This window comes from Grammomys surdaster, unplaced genomic scaffold, assembly GCF_004785775.1.
Source record: "Grammomys surdaster isolate TR1022 unplaced genomic scaffold, NIH_TR_1.0 99, whole genome shotgun sequence".
Taxonomy (NCBI): domain Eukaryota; kingdom Metazoa; phylum Chordata; class Mammalia; order Rodentia; family Muridae; genus Grammomys; species Grammomys surdaster.
In genome coordinates this window covers 7,056,433-7,077,321 of record NW_021604578.1, presented here as the reverse complement: position 1 = coordinate 7,077,321, position 20,889 = coordinate 7,056,433, and positions in this window count along the sequence as shown.

Sequence of the window (20,889 nt, the reverse complement as noted above, 5' to 3'; positions counted from 1 at the left end):
ATCCACAATACACACAACAGGCTTCCAGCAGACACTGACTCTGTTGGCACCTTGACTTTGGACTATGTATCTTCAAGAACTGTGAGCAATAGATTTGACCTGTTACCAGTTACCGAGCATAGAAGTTGTTTCTGTTGTAACCCAAATAGACTAAGGAAAATATTTTAACATCATGGCAGTAACACTATCACACTCCCATGGTTTTCATCTCCCACTCAAAAATAAAATATAAAATAAAGCCTGGGGAATTTCCTTCATAATAAATTCTTAAGAAACCTCACAGAGAAGCCAGGGAATGAGGCATGCAGTCTTAATATTTCAAGGATCTTGTCACCGAGGCCAGCTTTTACGTTCTGTCATACGCTCCTTCTTGCATGACTCCTTGGTTCAGCTATGGCATGATGATACTCTCAACAGCCAAATAACAATTCCTCCACAATTACTTCATGACTTTGTATTCTATAAAACACATGTACACACCTTCTCTCACATCCCGGTGGCCATCTCTTAGTGCTAGGATGTGGCAGCTGGCTCTGGCTCTGGTCCACCGTGATACAGCTGATGGAATGTAACCAAGTCAGCAAGTTCATGCTACTGACTCGTGATGGAGAGGGTGTGAAGCTGAGATCTGACTGTGGTCTGACTCCTTGCAGAATGGGGGATTTTTAGAGCATCTCTAAATAAGGAAAAGTCTTCCAAGGCCATAGATCTCTGGGGCACGCTTTCCCATTCTTGAAGACTTGCAATGGACACTCTCATGTTTGTTTAATGCAACCATGTGTCTTTTTCTTCAGCCAAGCAGCTCTCAGTATAATTTAATTGTAAGTTTGTCTTGTTTTGAAAGTACTGAATGGAGTTCATTTACATTAGCCTGAAAAACTAAGCAGGAAGTCATATGGAGCAAATGTGGTCATACAAGATTGTGTCATACCCAAGAGGGCTCATCAGTCAAGTGTAGTGTAGACTGGAGTGTAAGATGAGGCCTGCTCGGCTACAGTTTAGATGTTGGGTATGGAGCCCCAGTTCCACATTCCCCTTCTTTTGTTTCCTGACCACAAGGTAAGCAACTTAGCTGGTCCCTATTCTCCTACCATGATGTGAGCACAGACCCAAAGCCACAGAGGCAACTGCTCACAGACTGGCATCACTAAAACTCTGAAATCAAACAAGCCTGTTTTTGTTTATAAGCTAATTGCCTCAGGTACTACATTATAGTGATAGGAACCCAACACAAAATACAGATACACTGCTCAAACAGACTGCAGCTCCTGAAGCTTGCCCACATCTCTCCTCTTCACAGTTACCTCAGACCATATAAACTTGGAGTCATGTTTTGCCAAGATATAGGGTTTGAGAAGGCCAAAGCAAATCTCACGTGCCGATGAAAAAAATCTATGAGTCTGGTGTTTCTCTGTGTCTAAAGCAAAAGGTCCTCCCAGTCTAATCTGAAACTAACAATGCCACTTGACCTGGTCTTCCCTGGGGAGTAGGAAACCACTCTGTTGACTGTTGTCTGCTCTAGAGTTTGGTAAGTACATTTATAAACCCTTGTACAAGACACTCGATGCTATCTTCAGCAGCAGGTGGGTGTTTTAAAGCCAAAGAAATGTCCACCGTGATGGGGAAAGAAAAACACTGGGCCTGAATCTATCAACAAAGCATGGTACATGCCTGGGTACCTGAGGTGACCAGTACTCAGGTTGGCTTAAGTTGTCTATTGATGTCTTAGTACTTTTTCACGTCATTGTCTCACGGTTGACCAGGACTCAACTGTTGACCTAACCTGAGCCTTGCATACTTTCTGAGTTTATGAAGGAAAGACAAATAAGCCTCTGACATTGATTACTGTATGGCTACATTCTATTTGGGAATTTTGGATCTAAAACAAAATGAGGAAAGTGTGCTTGTGTGTAAGTAACTTGTAAGTCTACAACACACTCTCTGTACAAAACTGGATGGAAGAGAGTCTGCTGACAGGGGCCAGGTCACTGGATTGATTCAAGGGGCCAGACGGAGTGTAGTACAAACAGTTCTGGACACATCTTAAAATGAATTCAACATAATGACAGGGTATTAAGTTGTTTAGAAACAAGCAATTGGGATAGGAATAGAAGGGGAAGCTTAGAAAATGTGTCCTTAAACACAGTCTAGAAAGTACAAAAGGCCTTTTTGGTTTCCAAAAGGTAATGATTTCATGGAAATAGTAATGAGAAAAGATCCAAAGCATTATTATAAAAGTTTGTGGAACTTAATAGTTATAATAAGAATGCTTTCCAGTCCTAGGAATGCAGAAACACACTGTTTATTTCAATGAATGTAGCAGTTCAGCTTCACCTCCTCAGGCACAGAGATTGGTGTTTGGGTATCTGGCTCAGACAGGATCCTGAGAAAGCTGCTAAGAGATATGCAGTGGAGTCTGAGGTTCCACGGGAGACTGCTCACTGCAGTGACAGGCAGTGACAGACATCTTCTTGCTTCACTAGTAAAGCCTATTTAATATGTAGGAAGGCCAGAAGGCTGGCGGAAGATCAACCACAAACCTTCAAAAGCAGAAGTAGATAAACAAATAGTCTAACTTCACTAGCAATTATCTTTTGTCTTCTCCTATAAGCTGGTTAGTATCTTTAAGTTATAGTTAGAAATCTATCAATCACCCAGACTAAAACATTGGCATATACATATACACATACACACACACACACACACACACACACGCACGCACGCACGCACGCACGCACGCACGCACGCACGCACGCACGCACACATATATATATGTACACAGAGGAGCTGGAGAGATGACTCATGGAGTGAGGTGCTTGCCAGGTAAGCAAAAGAAGCAGAGATCAAATCCCTAGCACCCATGCAAATGCAGGATGGGTGAGGCAGCCTGCCTGTGATCTCAGAGCATAGACGGTAGAGACAAGGAATCTTCTGAACAAAGTGGCCAGCTAGACTCTCAGTGCCCACTGAGTTCAACTGAGGAAGCCTGTCTCAGCATGGAAGACAGACAGTAACCAAAAAAGACATTGACATCAATCTTAAAGATATGTGCCTAGGTACATGTGTGCACAGGCGAGCAAAGAAGTGGGGGGTGGGGGAGGGTACAAAATAACTGTCATTAAACGTTTTTGTCAGCTTAAAAAATACGTTAGTATTAAAAAAATACGTTAGTATATTACAATATGTGACTTCAGTTACCAAGACTTGGGAGAATGAGTCAACAGATCATTTTCCAAATTTGGACTTTGCCAGGGAAGGGTGGAATGATCCTGAGAACCCTGGATGCTGAGTAATTGAGAAGAAGGAAAAGAGAGCAGCCACCAGTTGTCCTGGGTCAGCCTATGGTATTCTTTGTCTGGTCCAAGAGAGTTAGAGCTTTCATTAGACCCAGTGACATGGGTAGGTGGAACTTACCTGACACAGTCCCTTCCTAGTGCCACTCAGAAGACACCCAGAGGCCCTGGGAGACATCGTGACAAGCAAGTAAGTGGTGGAGAGTGGAAGAAAAAGAGAAGCAGAACAGTATGTGACTCAAGGGAATCCGAGAACCAAGAGTGCTGAGGAATAGCCTAACGTGAGTGGCCTTTGATGCCACCCAAGGCCATGGTGAGACACTGGACTGTGCTGTCGCCAAGAGCCATGTCTAGGTCTGTGTCCCTGCAGCTAGGGGTGGGGTGAGGTGGGGTCTGTATGATGGCAGTGGCCCATGTTACCATCAAAGGACATGGATATCCCTGGTTTGGGTTGCCCCCTGGGACCACTTTGATGTCCAAAGGCTGTGTAGAACTGGCTCTGTCCTTCCCAGCTGCAGCACGCAGGAGAGCTGGCCCTGCCCTTCACTTGTGCATCGTGGGAGAGCTGGCTGAGAAGACATGAGTGATACCCTCAACTCTCTTTTGCTGCCAATGGTGTGTGACAGACCTGGCTCTGCCCATCATCAACGGCATCACTTGGGAGAGTTGGCCCTGGTGGTGTGGGTATGGGAGAGCTGTCAAGCTGACAAACTTAGCTACCACCCAGGCCTAGATCCAGGGCTTTGAGTTGGGCCATCCCAATATCTATCCCATCTATGAACAACTGGAGCACATGAAGTGGGGGCAGTCCTGCAGATCCAAAGTTGCAGGATCTCCATGACACAGGGCAACAGGATCTCCGAGGGGAACTCTGGTAAGAATCCAGTACTAATAGTGTAGCAAAAGCCAGTGGCTTCAAACCAAATCAATAACGCAATGCAATAAACATTTGCAAGAAAAAGCTGTTTGGGCAAAAGGATTGTACTGTCTGACATCCTACAGCTCCCACAGAAAGGTTTGTTTGTTTGTTTGTTTTCTTTTGGGGGAGGTTTCAAGGGCAGAGGGCGGATACAGGAGGATGAGATGATGAGTGGGACTGGGGTGTATGATGTGAAGTCATAAAAATAAATAAAAGGTAGAACAAGAAAAACTTTCATCAGATTCAATCTGTTAAGTTGGCTGTGACTTGGTCCTTTTGCTATTCATGCAGGGAACCTGCAGGTTATCCAGTTGGGGATGTGAACAGAGAGGAGGTGACAATAAAAACTTTATCAACCTTGATCAGACTTGGGGAGTCCGATACTAGGCAGTTCATTGTCAGCATATTTAAAACACAGTGCAACTCGGGAAGAAGTTTCCAGGCATCTATCATTCCCGTTTCAGGTACACAATAAAGCTTAAGGAGTGGTTACCTAGAAATTTTTTTGCAAAGTACACTTGACCACAAGCATGGGTTGTATAGCTACAGGACCTAGAATCTAGTGTGCTCTCTGACTGAAATAGCATGACGGTCATAAAGTAAATATGACATCATATGACACCCCTCCCCCAGAGGATGGGTTCTATACCTGGCAGCTGAAGAGGGAGAGTCTGGGATAAACGTTCTGGGGGGAGCAAGGGCCTGAGAGATGGTCCAGCAGTAAAGAGCCCTGGTTGCTCTCACAGAGGACCCAGGTCCTATTCCCAGAACCCCCCATTACAGTGTACAATATTTGTAACTCAAGTTACAGGGCAATCTGATGTCTTCCAATCTCCACAGGCACCAGGTATATCCATGGTACACAAGCATACATGTGGGCAAATCACCATACCATAAAATTTTAAATTAAAAAAAAACTGACACCAGAGTTCTACATTTGTTTCTTCGGTCTACTTGCAAGGACACACCAGCGTCACTTAAAGCCCATGGTTGGTGTTAAGGTTTTGTATGTTCCGAGGATTTTGAAGCATGTATAAGGACATAGATCACTTTCTATGAAACCCCATGGAACAAAGCCATGTCCTTAAAACTTCTACACCATTCTTCCCTTCCTCGAGCTTCTGGTGACTGTTCACCTTACTGTTTCCTCTGCTTTGCCCTTTCCAGACTGCTGTCCCATTAAAACTGTATGTCTGCTTGTTTTAAGACTATTGTCCCATTACAAGTGTATGTCTCATTTCTTCAGATTTTTTTTCTATTTAGTTATATGAATTTAAGCTTTCCTCACACATGCCTTTATAATCCCATCACTCAAGAGCCTGAGGCAGGAGGCCTTTTGAGTTTGAAACTAACCTGGGCTACACAGGAAGTTCTAGACCAACCTGGGCTACATACAAAGACTTGTCTCAAAAATTTCCACTATATCTTTCAAAGATTAATAATTTGTTTATTTAGTGCTAAATAGTATCCCATTGTTAGGTGTTCTACCAGCTCAGTGAAGCACACAGTGGGCTGGAAACATCATGAATTTCCATCACTCCTGAAATCCACACAAAGTTAACACCACAGACCTACTTGAAGATTCCAGTCCTGGTTCTAGTGGTTTACAAAAGCCAGTGATACCCAGAGTGAAGGTTCCTGTTTATTCTCTAAGTCCTTGGTTGGGAAATCACTGTGCCAATGACATTTGTAAGACTGCTTCAGTGCATTTTGTTTTCTAGCAGCCTATGGTTGAGATGTATTATGATTTCATTCTGTTCCTGTGACAAATACAACCAAAAGAAACTTAAAAGGAGATGGGGTTTATTTCAACTTACAAGCTACAGTCCATCACTGAGGGATGTCAGAGCAAGAATTCAAGCAGAAACTTAAGGGAAAGCCTGCATATTATTCCACACAACATTACCTCTGCCCCCCCCCCCAAAAAAAGCTCCTTTATAGTCAGAGAGGCATAGCAGAAACCATGGAAGATGCTGCCTGCTAGCTGACTCATAGGCAAGTTTATGGTCAATTGGCTTTTCTTATACAGCCTAAGGTCACATCTAATCTATCATCTGTGTGGTAGTCATATATGTCCTCAAAGTACCAAACAATCCATTCAACATAATAATCACCCCTGATATTCTTGGATCAGGTTGTCTTGAGATTGAAATGTATCTGTTCCCTCTGAGCTCTCTATGCGCACTAACACAAACACTTTGAATCTTCTCTGCCAGTCTTTCAATACGATGTTTCCATTCTTCACTGTAGCATTGATGGTGCTGTTTGAAATGACCACCCTTGAAAACAAAACCTTCAGTAAGCTACTTGGCCTGCCCTGGAGCTGACAGGTACTCTGAGCTGTCACCATGCATTCATCTATTGCGAACTGAAAGATATTTCTTTCAGTTGCTCTAGCAGGATCACCTGCTCTCTGTGCCCCATTTTCTATCAGCTAGCTCTATGACCTTCAACAGTCAAATCCAAATGACTAGAGGCCTGGCAGCATTCATGCCAGGGCCTCAGCCTCAGCGGGATTTGTTACCACTTTGGTGAACCAAGGCTCTCAGTTTTTTTTTTCTAAAATGAATTTATACAAACTAATTTTTAGAAACTTTGAAAAGAAAGAGCAATAGATGACCAATTGTCTGCTTTCTTCATCCCACGCAGTCTCTCAAGCAAGAAGCAGGAGACTATAACACACAACTTTTTCAGAAGAATAACTGTGATATCTACACACTTTCATTACGATCACTGTGCTTTATCGTACAGATGCACAGATTTAAGAACACTTTAAACGTAGAGATAGATTGACTAAAGTATCTGTCAGGGATGTCCACAACATCAAATCCCACCTCTCAGCTAGGACCGTCCACAGAGGAAAACTATCATGTGAACACAAAGTGCTGCCCATGCCAATGCGCTGGAAACACAGGAAAGAGGTGTAGGGGATTTGCTGCCAATGAGGCATACCATTCTGCCATGGCAGATGCTTTCCAGTCTACTCTCAGTTATACAGAGAATGGCTGGGTTGTGCTCTGAAGCTGTGTCACTTCTAAGAAACAGTGGGCATAAGAAGTAAGTGCCCAGTGTAAGCTGAGAGGGGGAGAGAAGACCTCAATGCTTCTATCATCGTCATTGATCTGGTCCAGAAGTGACTCCAAGAGACTTCTGAGTGCTGAGCTCTGTGTCAAATGCTGAGGACGCAGCAGAAAACAGCCAGACAAAAATCTCTCCCCTGATGGGTAAAATCAGAGTTGAGAGAGGTCGAAATTAAACACAACAAATAGAATGTATACTAAAATGGATGTTGGAGATCTCCCATTTCAATTAAAGTTGACGAGGTAGATCAGACCAGGAAGGTGGCACTTCAGGAAATCTCCAAGAGAAGAAGGGAGTTGGGTGAACACATAGGGACAAAGTGTTCTAGGAAGAAGAAAATGCAGAGACCCTGAAACAGTCCTTTGAGAATGAACAGAGACCAAAATGGCTAAGGTGGGCCAGGACACCGAGGGGAACCTGGTAGTAGGTAAAGATAGTAATAATGAAGACTCAGTTTGTGTGGACATCAAAAGCTTATGAAGGTGTTTGGCTTATTCTCAGGCAAATAGGAGATACTGGAGGCTTCTAAGTGAAAGGGTATAAAGATATGACATATTTTAATTACATTTTTATCTATTTTGTGTCTGTGTGCTCATGTATATGGATATGTGTCTGCCACAGCATCTGAAGATAGCTCACAAAAGTCAGGTCTGTCCTTCTACCATGGAAAGACTGTGAACTGAACTCCATTGGATTTGGTGGCAAGTGTCCTTACCCACTGAGCCAGCTGGTTCACCCCTGAATTATGTTTTAACCAGAGCACTTTGTCTTTAGGGCCCAGCATTGTCTGAAAGGGACAGAGACTGGAGGACAAATAGCATAAGCAAGAGCTGTGGCATGATGGCAGATGGGACCACAGCAGCTTAGACCGAAGTCAGACATGGTTACAGATTGAGTGGGTCAATGGAATGGAGAAGGGAGGGAAAGGAGGGCGAGGGGCAGCTTGCTGGAAGATGGGTTTTTCTCTTTTCCTTTCCAATGAGAATTTCAGACGGACATTTTCTCGTGAATAGCCTTCTCTACTTTATAGTATGATCCACTGATGAGGAGAGATGGGGAACCAACATTTGCCCTGGAAACTGCGAGGATTCATGTCTGGGATAGAGCTGATAAACACTGGCTGTACATCAAGATCACCTGAGATACTTGCAACCTACCGATGCCCAGTGTTACTTCAGGGATTCTATTTCACCTAGGATAAGGCTGTGATTAGAAATTTTAAATCCTTCTCACCAATGGTTCTAATATTTCTGTAGAATTAAAAATAAATTGCTAACGACAACCCCTAACCTAGCTAAGCCCATCAACCCTTAACCTGCTAAGCACCCCCCATATACAGTTTTACAATGAGACTTGGAGCAATGGAAACACATGAAGTGGTCAGTGGAAAGGCTGGGCGGGAGCATTCTGAGCAAGGGCAATAGCCACTTGAAAGAGATGATAGCCAGAGAAGTACTGGCATTACAAACCCACCAGCAGCCTCTGTGGCTGTTTCCAATAGTAGATGCGGATAAGGCAGTGTTATGTGCTATGCTAATAGTGTGCCCCCTCAGTTCACTTCTTGAAATCCTGACACCTGATGGGATGTCAGGATGTCTCCTCTCCTCTCCTCTCCTCTCCTCTCCTCTCCTCTCCTCTCCTCTCCTCTCCTCTCCTCTCCTTCTGCCATGTTGAGACTTGTGCTAGCAACCTGCAATTCATAAGAAGGCTAGAACTCCCAGTCTCCAGAACTGTGAGAGATCCGCCCAGCCAATGGTCATTTGCTATAGCAGCTTGAGCTGACAGGCACCTGATGCCATATTCACTCACTGCCTTCCTACAGGCCAGGGCCTTTGAAATATTGTTGGGCTGTGTTTTGCGCGTGGGTGTGGGTCTTGTTGTGTTGAGTTGTGGGTCCTGCAACTGCCTCTGCCACTCCAAGGGGGTAGGACCACTGCTCAGAGAGGCAGAGGCATGTGAATTTGACTGAGTTCACTCCCTGCAGATGTCAGGCTGTGGGAAGCCACGGGACTCCATTCTGGGAGTGGAGGGAATACATTCTGGAGTCCCGTAGGGGCCCGGAGCTCTTGGGTTGGGGGTCCCTGGGCCAAGGTGGCCAGGAACCGACTGGTTTTCTGGCCCTTGGCATGGAAGGACTGAGACACTGGGGATGTATGGGCTGGATCGACCCAAAGCCGAAGGAAGTAAGGGAACAAGCTCCAGCTGTGTCCAGTGGGGATGGTACTCTTGGTTACAGCGACTCGCTTGGCTGGATCATGGCTGGCTCAGCTCGCTTGCTTGAGTTGGAGGCCTCCATGGCTGGAAGCGTAGAGAGGTCGTCTGCAGGAGGTTAGAAGGCAGCTTGGTAGTTGAAGACCTTTTCTATGGTTCTCCACAGTGGGTCCCAAAGAAGAGAGATAGTCCATGGTCTTAAGATATTTATTGTCGAGGCAGAAAACAGTTGAAGCTATATCCCTCTATTCTTGAGGTGGGCCTGAGGTTAAATACAACCTTTTTGCAAGGAGGAGGTTCTGGGAAGGAAGGCTTAATTGACTATGCCCTCTGGCCTTTAGGTATCTCATTAGCATGGAGATTGTCTTGAGGTTCTGTGGCCTGTAGTCACGCCCTCTACCTATGCTACATGACAGATGGCCACAAACCTCTCTTTGAGAGGGGCTATAGCTATGTGAAAGGAGTCAGGGGCCCAAGAGCAAGGCTGAATATCTATCATCCCTGAGGGTCTCCTGGGTTCAAAGCCTGTTCTCAACCAGGTACCCAGCTGCTCCTCACAGCCCCACAAAACATCAGCGAAAGGAAAAAGCATCAGCTAGAACTGTCAAGAGATAACTGATGGGAGAATATAGCGCCACACAAGTGGCTCTGGCATCCCCAGGTAGATGTGGTCTTGTGTATGACATGCTGTGATTGAGGCTAGGTTTCTCCACACCTCAGGCTCTTCCCAAAGATTGCTCATGAGTATGATGTCAGTTTTACTACAGAGCAGGATGTTGAAACTGATAAAGAAAAGCATGTTCATCTTTAACACCATCTTCATTTGGTTCCTGTCTTAGTTTAGGGTTATGCTGTGATAAAACACCATGACCAAAAGCAGCTTGGGGAAGAAAGGGTTTATTTAGCTTATACTTCCACATTACTGTTCATCACTGAAGGATGTCAGGACAGGAACTCAAACAAGGCAGATACCTAGCTAGAGACAGGAGCTGGTGCAGAAGCCATGGAGGGTGCTGCTTACTGGTTTCCTCCATGGATCGCTCAGTCTGCTTTCTTCCATATGGAACCCAGGACCACCAGCTCAGGGATGGCACCACTCACAATAGACTAGGTCCTTGCACATAAATTACTAATTAAGACAATGCTCTACATGCTTGTGTACAGACTTATAGTATGAAAGCATTTTCTCAACTGAGGCTCTCTCCTCTCCAAAGATTCCAGCTTGTGTCAAGTTGACATAAAACTAGCCAGCACAGTGAGGAGAAATGTGATGCTAACAAAAAGTCAGGATTAGACCTTCAGATTGTTAATATTATTGATGAAAACCTGAGCTCTGTTATATTTTCTTACATGGTCTATAGAGGAGTGGTGTGGAAACCGTTTTCACTCATAGGTCCTTTGGACAGAGCACTGTTATTTCTGGGGTCCTGTGTGCTCCATGCTTGCACACAGCACAGCTCTGTCTTCTAGTCTTAGAGGTACTCTATTATCCCTGGTTTCCGCCCTTGATTTCTGGTGTTTAACCCGATGAGAACATTAGTGGAGATGGGAATAAACAGATTTTCTTTCTTAGTTAGAGCCACTCCATGTTTTTTTTTTTTTTTTTTTCCTGAAGAACCTCCCCAACCCCACACTGTATTTCTGTTTTCCCTTTCTGCTGCTGACAAAACTGCCTGCCAGGAAGTGTCTGTCTTTTTGCATGCCTCATGGCAAGGCAGCTAGAAATAGAAATTAGAATGACTTTAAATCTCGAACAGTGATATGTTTTCACTTCAACTACATACGGTGCCAGTGGGTAGAGCAGAGGGAATGGGAAGTCGTTAAAATAACACAAATGTGAGATCTCTCTCCAATGCATCCTCATTTGACTTTCTCCTAATCTCTAAATTGGACTATTTGAATTAAAACATCCTATTATAAGACTTTTCCCCCTACCAGGCATGTAGAAGAGATTGATTTTCAAATCAAGACTTAATTTCAGGATCATAGGCAAAGCTTAGAATTGTCCAACACTATTCAGAAAATTGCTGATGTCAGTCCTGTGAACTCTCGCTTGGGTTAATATGATATCTATTGATGAAACTCATTCAGTCAGTGGTATGTGTGTGTGTCACATAGCTGATTTGTGTTGTAGAGTTTGTGTCTACAGCTACACATATGAAGCTATTCACTTCTAAGCCCAGGAGGGTAGGTAGATATGATATTTAACGGGGCTGTTTCCAATGAAAAATTATCTCAAAGTAACTTTTTCTTTTGGAGGTAGTAGAAAGAGAAAGCTTCATCTTTTAATTTGACGAATATGTGAGTGCCTATTATAAAAGAGGGCCAGCACTAGAAACTTAAAACTCAGTCAGTGGAACATGAGTCCTGCCTTGAATAATTGTTATCTGAGCTATCTTTATCTTAGGAGTTAGGGTGACTGACACGGTAGTCCTACCCAACTTCTACCGGGTCAGTGGCCTCTGGGTTCTTGTCTCTCAAATTCAAAGGACAAATCCATGGACAACCAGTGGATGAATTTGGAAAGGAAGGTTTACAGTTTTTAGAACTTACAAGAAAGAAAGCAGAGCTCCTACACAGCAGGAACAAGTCCTGGGAGATGGGGCAGCACTAAACAAGAAAACTGGGGCTTTTTATAGACATATAGTGGAAACTCAATCAGCTCAGCTGATGCAGCCATGGCATGTCCAGGTACCTCCTCTTAGCATTGGCCTTGTGCTTTCGTATTGCTTCCAGGAGAAACAGAGATAAGGAGAAACCAGAAACCTCCCGTCTGGCATCCTGGCTTCCAGCCAGAGGACAACCAAAGACATTTTGGTTGAAATATTTCTGGCATCTCTGGCCTTTGTCAAGGACAGAACTTCCAACAAGCCTCAGGACATTTCTGGCTTTTGGCCTTGTAAAGACTGTTTACTTTCAGGGCTCCTTACCCTGAAACTGCCCAGCCAGTTTCTGTCACCTGTTCCCATCAATAACTATTTGTTTGGAGTTTCCTGTACATGTTAGAATGATCGGTACCTGATAGATACTAAAGGAATCATGTCCCTGACTTAAAGCAGCCAGAAAAAAAGACATTTGCCACCATTAGCCAAAATTTAAGAAACCTGTATTTGAAGTTGGTAGACCTGTGGGATGTTAGTAACATTCTCTTGACATAGAAATAACATGGATCCTCAGACCACAGTCAAGCTCTCAGCTTCAGTGAACAAAAGAGAGTGCCCAAGTCTCAGGCTGTTTCTGCAGAAGGTTCATACTAGAAGAAGCTTTTCAAATCCCAGTTGTATTCTTAGTTTCTCTCTGAAGCTAAAGACAAACAACATGCTCATGGCTTCTCCCCAGTCTAGATGGTCACAATCGCTGAGAGTCTTGAGGTATTATATGTTTTGGTGTCACTTGAAAAGATTATTTAAAAGGCAGACACAAATGACATCTGAGCCTGGGGCCCACAATCAATACTCCCCTGTGTACTTTCATGCGCCAGGCCCTTCCCTGCATATAGTTCATTGAGCTGTATCTTAGAGGAGGTGCCTAAGCATCGTATGGACCTTGTAAATCAAGTGAGCATCCTTTAGAAAACTGCACAGTCTGTCTGGAAACAATCCCTGCAAGCCCTGGCCTTGGGGAGTGATCCATTAGTGAAGGCCAAATGGAGTTCTGCTTATGTCATGTCTGTTAGCTACCCTTGACCATATCTGAGTCTTAACTACATCTAAGCGTGGTTGGCTTGTCTCTCCCCCATCCCCACCTTCAACTCCCCATCACCTCACCCTCCCTTCACCCTCCTGCTCTCTCCCTTCTCTACTCAACCAAAAACTCTTGAAAGACAAAAAAAAAAAAAAAAGAGTACAGCCTGAAACCTAGAGTCACTCACTGTTCGGTCAGCCAATACTATTTAGTCTCCTGCTAAGGTTGAGGGTGACCGACTGTAGGTGCCCACAAAGGTCCCCACCTCCAGCACCACCAACTTTCTAGTGGAAAATTCCTGGGCACGAAAGGGTCAGCTTCCAGACAAGAAATCACCCAGATATGCTCCCCTGGGCACAAAGACCTTGGTGTTCAGCCAACCACTGCTCTTAGAAGCAGGGACTTTTATGTTCTGTCTGTTACCTTTCCATCTCAGGCAGCTCTTTACTACAATGTTGATTATTTTTTCCTCCAAGGCCAGTCCTCTACCCTCCCATTTTTGGAGGAGTGTGTTAATAATTTGCCCTGGGGAGATGAAAGTCTCTTTGATACAAGTAGAATAAACACACGGCACATTGCTCAAAGGTCTTGTTTCTACAATGGGAGCACAGTTTCGGACTGAACCAGAACTGAGTAAAATAGTCTTGTTTCCAAATTACTCTTTGCCAGCATCCCTCATTTGCTCCTGTGGCTTACTTGTGCAGCTGGACAGTGCCCATCATAACTGCAGGAAGCCGAAGCCCATAAGAGTCATCGCCAATAGTTGTGGTAAATACCTTAGTCCTACGTCAGACCTGAAAGTCCCCTCTCATCAGTGAGACTGCATTGTGTGGGATAAGATCATCTAGACATCACATTAGAACATGCTTTGTGTGACAATAACACATCCAGGTGGAAGAGAACCATTTAGTTCCATGATTCATTTCATGGATAAGGATACAGTACAGAAAGTTTGTATAGCTTCCTGGCCATACATCTTCCAACTCCTGGCATAGTCTCTCCCTAAGCTACTATATTCCCTTTATCCCAAAGACCAGAGAAATCAAAGAAATGCCCTTATAATATTTCTTTAGTCTCTTTTTCTGTCACCACCACTACTTTGGAATATGCTTCTTCCCACTCAACACTGAGTAGCATTCCCAGGGCCCTGGGGTTCTTTAGAGATACAAGCAGTGGTTTGGACTACCTGGTCTACCCTGCAGGGTGTTCTCACACCAATATGGAAAGCCTCCATCCTATACCCAAAGACCCTGCTAGCCTGAAGGCATCCAACAGACAGCCAATGGATGTGCTGCCTCTGCCTGAAGGCATCCAACAGACAGCCAATGGGTGTGCTGCCTCTGCCTGAAGGCATCCAACAGACAGCCAATGGATGTGCTGCCTCTCTCAGTGCCATTGCATCGTTCACCAGCACACCTCAAAGGTAGGCTGGAAACACAGGAGCACGTGACAGTTCCATATCTTGCTCTCTTTGCACTTGAGCCTCTTCCAAGTTCCATTTTGACACCCACTTGCTGGTAAAGTTGATTAATCCAAAAGACTTTCTCTTGGACAGTCTGTAGACTGGCAGCAAAGTTCAGGGTCTAGGATCTGTTCTCTGCCTCGTTTAACCTTGTGCTGAGATTCCAGCTCACTCTCCTCTACCTTTCTATACAGGAATAAAGTGAACATGAGGCCAAAGGTCACTGGATCATTTATTTTCCAAAACTTGAAAGATGACATTAGTGTTCTTTCCCTTCAAATTGTATGGCTTTGATGTTCATTATTGTAGAATTTGTAATACAGTTCCCCCTCTATCATCAAAGCCTTAAAACTTATTTTGGTCTAGACACCTCCAGAGACTGAGTTCATTCCTTCAGTTCATCTGTCAGCTTTTTCCTTCAGAGCAATTTGTCTGAGTATCTTGAAGCCCCATTCCTCAGAGACGTGTCTCCCTCCTTCTCTTCCTTCTCTTCTCCTCTTCACGCTCCTGCCTCCATCCTGTGCAGAAAGTTGTTTCTAGAACACTCACTTCAAGGATTTGTGAAAAATCTCACTGAATATCCAATCACCTATTCTCCTAAATTAGGAATTTCAAAGACAGCATCTAATTTGTATTTCTAAACTGACACCCTTTCCAAACTTAAAATACCTCTGAGGAGGAAAAAAAAACCTTAGATTAGATTCATTTTAAATTCCCTGGGTAAGGAGGTATCTTTCCTCATAAGGCTGTATATACTCAACAGTCATGACACTTAGAAACTTCTCTCCTTAAAACTACTAACCAAAGATGGCTCCTTGACCAGTTCAACAAAACGTTAATATCTAGGTTCAGCCCTAAAGTCATACCTTCACTTAATAGCCTTTGGGAAAGTGCAGCCACTAACATGGAAACGCATCATGGCCTATGAGAAGGTGCCATGGAATATGGATTTGGCCACCCAAATCACCGAAAGACTATGACTACTGTTACCCGCACCTGCAAGATTTCCATTCAGGCAACAGAAAATCATTGTTTTGTGCCTCCTCCTGTATATCTGTTTCCTCCAAGCTATCAACCAAATCTATATCTAGTTTGTCAGATACTGAGCTACAAATGAACATAAGATCGGTTCCTGTCCTTCCCCTTGACACAAAACTCAAAAGACCAAAACAAGCTTCAAAGGAACCAAGTGCTCTAAGATGGCAGCAAAGTTTGACACTTGGAGCGTACAATGGTTCACCCAGCACTGTTGTTGCCATTCTGTCTTGTCACCTGTCCAAGCCCTGCCCTTGTCTGGATTCCCCTTGACCTGATACAATCCCGGAACATAAACACAGTGAGACTTATAATGGCTTCTTTGTATTCATATCTTTACTTTCCACCCAAAGATCCTTAAAGGCATAAACACACAAAGCCGGGAGCCCAGGCACTCTCTATCTACCTGCTGACTTCTGGAACGTGGTAACAGGATTCTTAACTCTCAGATTAAACGATAACAGAATTTGTTTCCCACCTATGGCATTGTAAGTGTTAAGTGATTAGTCTGACGCCAGAGAGGGAGTGAACTGGTCAGGATGCAGGCTGTTTCACAATAGGCTTGGTCCGTGGAGTTATCTCCAGACACGCTCTCTGTTAGGGCTAGATAAACAGTTGTTGATACTCACTATTAATTGATAACTGCCTGGGACTTTCCACTAGAAAGAAATGGAAACACAGTAAGCATTCCTGCGAGCTGCTTTTCTTTTGAATCAAGTCAATTCCGGCATTATCTTTTTTTGAGAAAGTCGTAACACCTTCACTGATGCAGCGTTCCTTTGTGGAATGTGCAGACATTTACAAAGTATCTCTTTACTAAAGCACTCTGGAGGAAGTTCATAAAGAATAGACTAGGAGCTGGGATTTCAAGAATAACTCGGACCCACATGGTGATCTGGGGAGGAAGACAGGCATGGATCACAGCCAGAAAGTATTACTATACACAGCACATTTCTGATTCTGAAGGGGTTAAAATCGTGAGGATAATTTGGGTCAAGAGGGGAAAAATAAATATTCTGTAAAGCTGATATCCCAAAACAAAGTCCTTTACTTCTGTAAAAAGCTAACCACGATTAGCATTTAGCTGAAAAGGTCAAAGATTTTTCTAAATGAAAAATTTACTCTACCTGTGTGCATGCTTGCCTCATCCCAAGAGTGTGTGGTACTGATATCTCTTTTCTGGATGGCATATATTTAGAAGGGAATCTAATTTGAAATTTATAAGTCTGAAAGAGAACCCAATTAATTGAGGGAATAGTATCTGGTGACAATTTTATCGAAGAATTTGTACCTAGCGATACCTAAACTAAGGAAGGAGGCAGAGATATGTTTCAAGATCAGAAAATTAAACCAGTTCTGCGGAAACTAATCAGAAGGCGATCATTTCAGAGTGCCTTTGGGTAACACCTGTTCTCAAGTACAAATTCTCAAACTCTGAGAAGTCTTCCTCCTTTCCTTCTGTCCCTGCTGTCTTTCCTCTCATTCTTTTACTCCCTCCTAAACTGGTAAATGGGCATTAGGGAGTAGCTATGACTGCAGTTTGCATGTTTTTGAGACGTAAGTGTTGTCATAGTTTCAGGTGGGGCATGATAGGGGCAGGCACTGGTCTCTGTTCCACCAGCAGTGTATAACTAATGAGCTAGTGCTCTCTCCCTCCCTCCCTCCCTCCCTCCCTCCCTCCCTCCCTCCCTCCCTCCCTCCTTCCCTCCCTCCTTCCCTCCTTCCCTTCCTCCTCTGTCTCATAGGAGAAGGCCCGGTACAGACCTGTGGGTGTTTACAGCCTTTTCCATTCAAACCTGGCCTCTGCTCCCTGAGTCCCTGTGGTTCCCAGGAGTCTCACAGGTACAGGGCCTCAGTGTTCCCTAGCCAGGCTCCCTGCAGAATGGCTTAACAGAAACTAGCTGGTTTTTTTTTCTGGGTGTTCCCTCAAAATGTTCAAAGACATCGAAGGCACAAATATCATTTTACATGATGCTTCTGTGTTCCTTCCTCATACAACACACAAACACATGTCCATGCTGCATGCATGTGCATGCACACACGTATACATACATACATACATACATACATACACACACACACACACACATACACACACACACACAGTGCAGCCTGTTCTGGGGTTTTCCGGTTCCTCTGACTGTGAAAAGACTCTGTAGGGTATATATGGTCTTAACACCTCACTTTTAGAAGAATTTTTTTTCTTGAACATATATTCTCAAGAAAACAGCCTCATTAATAGATCTGATTTTTAACATTAGAAGCAATATTATCTGGGCTTTTATAAATGGATACCTCTAAGTCTTCCCCCACCCGGGCCGTCTGGCTGTGCCTGTATCCCTGCCTACATAAGCACATGCTTACACTTAAGTACACCTGGGGCCAAAGGGGCTGGTCAGAAAGTGAGAGAACAGCACATTCACATATCCAGAAGTTTTAAATAATACCCAAAAAGCATCAATGAATCTTCCTAAATTAACCAAGGCAGCACCATTGAGATTTCTGAGGCCATATGAAACCTGCCTATGGTTAGTCAGGACACCCAGGCTTCATTCACATGAGACACACACAGGAAAGGATGCTAACCATTTGAAAGCATGCATCTCTTCTGCAGCATGGCTCTTTCCAGTTCATCTCTAACTATTAGCTTACCTGCGTTCTCATGCGCCCTTCAGTGTTTGGGGTACAGAAGCCACCAAGACCTAATCTCAGGGAGACTACCACCCCATATTCCAAGAATTCTTTCACTCTGCTCAAAAGGAAGAAAAAACCCAAAATGGCCACAGCCTGGTCTGCTTTGTGTAACCTGTGTTCAAGGACTGTGTACAAGAAAGGCCCCATTCATAGCCTTTCATAATTACTGGTGACCAGATGACCTCCATCCATGGAAAATGAGAATCACTTGTGAACAGCTTTGTGAAATACATGGGCCCCAACCTCAGCCAGTCTTTATAGACTGAGTGGTCCTCCTCAGATTCCCATGTTAAGGCTATAATCGCTGGTGAGAATTTGGAGAACTTTAAGGAGGCAGTAAATGTTAAAGAAGTTGGCAGGATGTGGCTGTAATCCAGAAGCTCAGGCGAAAGGGAAGAGGAGAAAGGAGGGAAAGTGAGGAGAAGGAAGAGGAGACAGAGAGAAAGGTCAGACTCTGCAGGCACATGCTGTAGAAAGGTCATGTGAGGCTTGGAGGAGGTGGCAAGCCATGGAGAGAAGTGTCCAAAGACGCTGACCTTGGCCTTCCGGACTCCAGAACAGTGAAAATCTAATTTCTGTCCAAAGTGTGGTCTTGAATGCCCAAGTAGGGGTGTGTGTGTGTGCGCGTGTGTGTGTGTATATGTGCCTGTGCGTGTGTGTATGTGTGTGTGTTCAAGCACATGTATACATGATACACGTATCTGTGAAGCACACATGGAAGAGATTATATTTTACTCTGAAGCACACTCCTAAGTTTATTGCACATTCAGAGAAAGTAGGTTTTCAGTGGCTTGCGCGGCCTTGTTTTAGTTGGTTGTGAAAGGACAGGTACCAGCACAAGATACCCCAAGACCAAGGTCTCAGAACAAACAAGATGTATTAACCGAAGAAGAACAAAGAGCAGGGAATCAGAGGCAAAGACGGGAGGAGACAGAGGATGAGAGAAGGGGAAAGGAACTAGGGAGAGGGGGCAGGGAGATTTGTCCCTGAGGGACAAAGGACTGCTTCTGGATAGAGAGGAGATAGACCTGGCCCATAGGCAAATGGCAGCTTATAAAGGTAAGAACACAAACCCTGTGTTAGGATGATGTGTTTAATTTTGATTGGGCATGTTAATTACGGCAGCCGAAAAGAGGCTTTTGATTGCTGGACTTCAATACTGTGATAGCTGGACCTTGTAGTCTGCCTTAGAAGGAGGAAGTGTCCAAATAAGGGACTAGACCATGGTGGCCAGCTTTAGGAATGGAATCTAACGGATTTTAGAAATGAAGAAGAGGAGATGGAGGGGGACACAAGGCCATGTTTGTCACGAGTGGGCTGGCTAGAGCCGCTTCAGGCTGAAAAGATGAGCAGAGGTGGTTCTTGAGTAAAATGTGTCCTAGCCCAGAGCTGGGTGCTGCCCACAGCCTTTTCATGAAGATTCTCTATGATTTTGGGTAACTTGGGCTAAAATATAAGGCATACTGTGAATTACTCTCACATAGTGGGTGATGACAGAGACATTTATTTGTTTGAAATAGATATAATTAATGCTTGGGGCAGTTGGAAGGGGAGTTATTTCCTTTTTCCCTTTTATTTTAAAATATATTATATGTTGTTGATTTACTGGGAACCAACCCTTTAGCTTATTTACAGACCTCCTAGCAACTGGAGGAGGGTACTATGCTGTTTCTACTGCCTTCTAATCTCATGACTCTGGACATGTTCTTCTAACTCTGTGTGTCAAGTTCCAAATCTGTAAAATGGGCCCAAGTCTGAGATTGCTGCAGTGGTTAAATGAGACGTAACACTCAAATCCATGAATCAATGTCGAACACAAATTAGAAGCTTAATCAATGACAGGTAGGTGGGCACTATATCGATACTGTTATTTTGATGGTCCTTTTAGGAATCTAAATGCTAAATTTAAGCTTACTCAGAGATGTTGCCTGAAGTTACACTGCTCATCAGTGATAAATTCAGGACTGGACTCCAGATCCATCCACCTGACACCAAAAGTCCAAGATTAGAATCACCCTCCACTTCCTCTGCTTTTCCAGTCAAAGAGACGGGCACACTCTTACAAACAGAGCAGAAAAGCGTTCAACGAGAAGAATTCTTAATTTACTCTAAGGGGATTTGTTCCTTCCAGGCTGACATCTCTGCCCAAGGCAGCGATGGCTGAGCCACTTTCTTTGCGTTTTGCAGAGGCTCCTTTTTCTTCCTCTTTCACTGATGCTAGGAAGGAAGAGCCGGCAACAAAATGAAAAGGGCAAATAAACATGTCCTGTGAGAATCCTATGAAAGGGGATTTTTGTTTTTCAACAGATACTGATAAAAAGATCACAGACAGTCGTTTTGATGTTCCTCTCCCATAGATAGGACTAGATTAAAGTGCATGCATGACTCATAGAAATGACCCAGGCAGGAAAAAGGAGTCTCCTGCCCTTTTTGTATCCCTGGCCGCGGGTTTTCCCCACCCCTGGGATCAACACCAGCAAAAGATGGGCCGGTCCTGCGCCACCTGCTGT